A 6000-nucleotide genomic window follows, 5' to 3' on the forward strand; every position below is an offset into this window, starting at 1 on the left:
AGGCCCCTGCTCCATAGGATTTAGACCGGCGTGCTGACCTCTTTGTTGTGCCTAGGTAGGGATGCGACGTGTTGATCTTCCGAGGTCGGGCATGACCCAGGAAAGTGTGTCCGGACAAAGGGGATCGAGCGTGTTGGGAAATGTGGTGCACCCTTGCAGGGAAGTTAATCTATTTGAATAGCCGTGATCTTCGGTAACAGGACGACTTGGAGTTGTACCTTGACCTTATGACAACTAGAACCGGATACTTAATAAAACACACCCTTTCAAGTGCCAGATACAACCCGGTGATCGCTCTCTAACAGGGCGACGAGGAGAGGATCGCCGAGTAGGAATATGCTATGCGATGCTACTTGGTGAACTTACCATCTACTCTCTTCTTCTGCTGCAAGATGGAGGTTACCAGAAGCGTAGTCTTCGATAGGACTAGCTATCCCCCTCTTATTCCGGCATTCTGCAGTTCAGTCCACATATGATACCCCTTTTCCATTTGATACCAATGCATACATATGTAGTGTAGTTCCTTGCTTGCGAGTACTTTGGATGAGTACTCACGGTTGCCTTGCTCCCCCTTTTCCCCCTTCCTATACCCGATTGCTGCGACCAGGCGATGGAGCCCAGGAGCCAGACGCCACCATCGATGACGACTACTACTACTCGGGAGGTGCCTACTACTACGTGCAGCCCGCTGACGACGACCAGGAGTAGTTTAGGAGGATCCCAGGCAGGAGGCCTGCGCCTCATCCCAGTTTGTGCTAGCATTCTTAAGGCAAACTTGTTTAACTTATGTCTGGACTCAAATATTGTTGCTTGCGCTGACTCGTCTATGATCGAGCTCTTGTATTCGGGCCCTCGAGGCCCTAAGCTTGTAATATGATGCTTGTATGACTTATTTTATTTGTAGAGTTGTGTTGTGATATCTTCCCGTGAGTCCCTGATCTTGATCGTACACGTTTGTGTGTATGATTAGTGTACGGTTCGGGGGCGTCACAAGTTGGTATCAGAGCCGACTGCTTGTAGGAATCCCCCTTCCACACTCCTTGGCCGAAGTCGAGTCTAGACATTAGAAAACTTTTACTAACATGGTTGTGTGTCTTACGGGCCCACGTCGCCATTTGGGTGGTATTAGGATCTTTTACTCCTCGTCTATACTCTGTGACTCTGATCTCTCTTCTATTCGGGTTAAATGATTTTTACTAACTCTGACTCTAGGTTCTCGTAACTACTTCCTCCCGGAGAGCCCCTCACTCCAGATGATTGCTTAGTGCCCCAGAAGATTCCGAAGATACTCTTCGATGTTCTCTCGAGGGCTTGTGCCCATCACTTTTGCAATTCACTTCCATCGATTAACTTCTATGGATAACCACGTACACGTGCCATTCATACAGTCATTCCCCAGTGATCTTGTTATTACCCGATACCCCAAAATTCTCTCTATTGTACCGAGAATACCATGTGGCTACTACCTTACAGTTCTTTGCCACATGATACCCCTACGGATAATTCCTCACACTTATCGAGTATCCGCTCATTCCTAGTTGTTCATATGTTTCACAAAAGTCTTCGAAAATACCATTCGATCTTCTAGAAATCCTAAGCAGCCTATTGCTCTTGAAATTCTTGTTTGCTTGCATTATGGTTAATCCCATAAGTCTCGTAATCTTATTGGCATCCCTTGCCACTATCATTTTGAGTTCGTTGATTCGATTTTTTGCGAATGCTCGCAATCCTCAAACAGATCCTAGAATTCATCCTTCCAGCTCAGACGTCATTTTAAAAATGAGCTGGTTCTCGCAAATTAAATTGTCGTCGATTGTGCCCCTAAGTCTATTGAACTTATCCATCCTTGATCAGAGCGTCTGCTTCTGAACCTTCGCTTTGTAAATCATAATTCCTTTGCAATTGAGCTCTAAGTTATTCAGTTGTTTCTATAATCCAATGTCTTTGCATTGCTTCTTCCTCTGGTTGTGTGCCGATACTCACATCATATCCTTTGTGGACCACCAGATCCTTTGTTGGATTTTATCCGACAATGTCCTTCATATTCAATAACCTCGAGCCTTTCCTAGGATATATAATGTCTTTGGTAAATTGTATCCTCTGCTTTGTCAACCATGCTCTACTTTTGAGCTTGTGTTATTTGCTCCTGAAGTTCGTGGTATATGTTCTAAGAAGCCCCGATGGCTTGAACCTATGCCTTCCTTAATATGTGTGAACTCGAAAGTTTTCACGAGTCATACTCTTCTGGTATTTTGCCAGATAAAATTTCAACACTACAACTTCATCGAACGCGAGAAGTAAATGAAAGGTTATGCATTGGAGAAGTGGGAGTCGACCTTGAACTTTGTGTTCATGCCCATAGACACGATGTAGATCTTCTCATCGAAGCTTCTTTTAAAATTAATTATTCTCTTGGTATAAGTTCATCTTATATCTGGGATCTGGCCTTTTTCAATCGTGGTTCCGACCATGTTCTCCTTTAAATACCATTTCTCGTGCAAGTTTAAGCACTTGTCTTCTGCAGAGCAATACCCTAGTCCAACCTCTACTTTGATCTGTCATCGAGTATTACCCCCATGGTATCTCGATATTATCATGGAACTGCATAACCTCTTATGAGTTCTTCATCAAGTACTACATTCTCACTGATTCCAATTTTTCACGAGCTCTGAGTTATTAAACACTCAAAGACACCGATAACTGAATCGAGCTCGCACCGCGATTAAACAACTCTTGGTAACCTTCATTACTTACGAATTTGAACTCGATCACGTAAGTCCTAGCCTGCTCGACTATATCATTGTCATGCCGATTTTAAACTGTGCTACCTGGTCCTTCTTTCTAGAGCAAAAATTTCAAGGTGAGCTAATCTTACGTCGATCTTCCTCGTCATAACAATTGTCCTTGAATGACAAGCTTGATTTCAAGTTTGTGTCGTACCTATGGTTTCAATAACTTCCCGCTTCATCATTCCGTTGACTTGATGTCATCGCCGATCAGTTACATCTTCTTGAAACCTCTCGACAAATGTGTCATGATCATCATCAACATTTTGACCTCTTCCAAGATATCAATTGAATTCATGATGAGAAGTACCCTCCTTGCCCTTGATGAGTTGTGTTATCATCGACGACTTTATTGCCTTCCGTTCAACACAAACTTGTTCGTGTCTCTAGCAACCCTATTTCTTTCAAGTTAATGGTTGATATTCCATCCTTAGACTATTGGTTGTTGAATCACCTTTCTACCATTGGTCATGCTACCTAAGACCATATTTTGGGTGCACTTTTCAACCAATGCTTAATTGTGTATGTTTTCCTCGAGCATACATCCTTATATCATTTGATCCGACAAATGTTATCTCCTTGTTCACATAAGTGTGGAAATCCATCTTTGAAAATCTCAATGAATTGTCGCTGAGTTCATCAGCCACCTCTTCATCCTCTCCTTGGTTTTAATGGTGAACTCTTGTTTTGGAACTCGCTTCCATAGTACATTTCCCGAGAATCTTACAATGTCGTCTCGTCAATTGTGATGCACCTTTTCTTCTCAGGCATCCTGAGTCTGAGGCATCCTGGCACCAATCAGATCTGAATCTCGGTCAGCTATGATGGTTGGAACATATTTCCAAGAGTTATTACATTGGTCCTTATATATCGGTAAGGTGAGGTCATGCCTATCACACTTGGCCGGAGGACTTGTTGTTATAGATTCCTTTTCAGCAAGGTTATCCCTTCTTCCATGAGGGAATTGTAAGACCTATTCTTCAAGTTATTCCTGATGGATCCTTTGTGTCTGCAGAGTCTGATCTTCACCTGTTGACCATGTCAATGCTATGTCAAAGCATGTCTATGGTACTCCGATTTTCAACAAGAACATTTGAAGCCCAATGCTAAATGTTTCCTGCTCAATTACCCAAACACCATTGTATGGGTAATGTCATGAAATTCCTCTCCCTTTACCTAAATGATTTTCTACTTCTATCATGTCATGGATGTCATGCTCTGTTTGTCCTTGCGAAGGATATACCCCTGAAATATGTGTTTACACATTTTCCTTTCCATTGTTCTATTTAATTTCATAATCATATTATCCTTTCCATTGATTGGTTTGACCTTTCTTGAGGTCTATATGATCTAAGCAGTAATTGTTGGGAAACGTAGCAGAATTTAAAATTTTCTATGCATCACCAAGATCAATCTATGGAGTTATCTAGCAATGAGGGAAAGGGAAGTGCATCTACATACCCTTGTAGATCGCGAGCGGAAGCGTTCAAGAGAATGGGGTTGATGGAGTCGTACTCGTCGTGATCCAAATCACCGATGACCGAGCGCCGAACGGATGGCACCTCCGCGTTCAACACACGTACGGTTGGGAAGACGTATCCTCCTTCTTGATCCAGCAAGGGGGAAGGAGAGGTTGATGGAGATCCAGCAGCACGACAGCGTGGTGGTGGAAGCAACGATGATCTCGGCAGGGCTTTGCCAAGCTCAGCGAGAGGGAGAGGTGTCACGGGAGGGTGAGGGAGGCGCCAGGGGCTTGGTCCGGCTGCCCTCCCTCCACCCCCCCACTATATATAGGGCCCCTAGGGGGGCGCCGGCCCTAGAGATTGGATCTCAAGGGGGGCGGCGGCCAAGGGGGGTGGCTTACCCCCCAAGCCAAGTGGGGCGCCCCCACCCCTAGGGTTTCCAACCCTAGGCGCAGGGGGAGGCCCAAGGGGGTGCACCAGCCCACCAGGGGCTGGTTTGCTTCCCCACTTCAGCCCATGGAGCCTACCGGGATAGGTGGCCCCACCCGGTGGACCCCCGGGACCCTTCCGGTGGTCCCGGTACAATACCGGTGACCCCCGAAACTTTCCCGATGGCCAAAACTGGACTTCCTATATATAAATCTTCACCTCCGGACCATTCCAGAACTCCTCGTGACGTCCGGGATCTCATCCGGGACTCCGAACAACTTTCGTATTACCGCATACTAATATCTCTACAACCCTAGCATCACCGAACCTTAAGTGTGTAGACCCTACGGGTTCGGGAGACACGCAGACATGACCGAGACGACTCTCCGGCCAATAACCAATAGCGGGATCTGGATACCCATGTTGGCTCCCACATGCTCCTCGATGATCTCATCGTATGAACCACGATGTCGAGGATTCAATCAATCCCGTAAACAATTCCCTTTGTCAATCGGTACGTTACTCGCCCGAGACTCGATCGTCGGTATCCCAATACCTCATTCAATCTCGTTACCGGCAAGTCACTTTAATCATACCGTAATGCATGATCCCATGGTCAACCACTTGGTCACATTGAGCTCATTATGATGATGCATTACCGAGTGGGCCCAGAGATACCTCTCCGTCATACGGAGTGACAAATCCCAGTCTCGATTCGTGCCAACCCAACAGACACTTTCGGAGATACCCGTAGTGCACCTTTATAGTCACCCAGTTATGTTGTGACGTTTGGCACACCCAAAGCACTCCTATGGTATCCGGGAGTTGCACAATCTCATGGTCTAAGGAAATGATACTTGACATTCGGAAAAGCTCTAGCAAACGAACTACACGATCTTTGAGCTATGCTTAGGATTGGGTCTTGTCCATCACATCATTCTCCTAATGATGTGATCCCATTATCAATGACATCTAATGTCCATAGTCAGGAAACTATGACTATCTTTTGATCAACGAGCTAGTCAACTAGAGGCTCACTAGGGACGTGTTGTGGTCTATGTATTCACACATGTATTACGATTTCCGGATAACACAGTTATAGCATGAACAATAGACAATTATTGCCTCTAGGGCATATTTCCAACAGTCTCCCACTTGCACTAGAGTCAATAATCTAGTTACATTGTGATGAATCGAACACCCATAGAGTCCTGGTGTTGATCATGTTTTGCTCTAGGGAGAGGTTTAGTCAACGGATCTGCTACATTCAGGTCCGTATGTACTTTACAAATATCTATGTCTCCATTTTGAACACTTTCACG

This window comes from Triticum urartu, chromosome 5 (assembly GCF_003073215.2).
Source record: "Triticum urartu cultivar G1812 chromosome 5, Tu2.1, whole genome shotgun sequence".
NCBI lineage: Eukaryota > Viridiplantae > Streptophyta > Magnoliopsida > Poales > Poaceae > Triticum > Triticum urartu.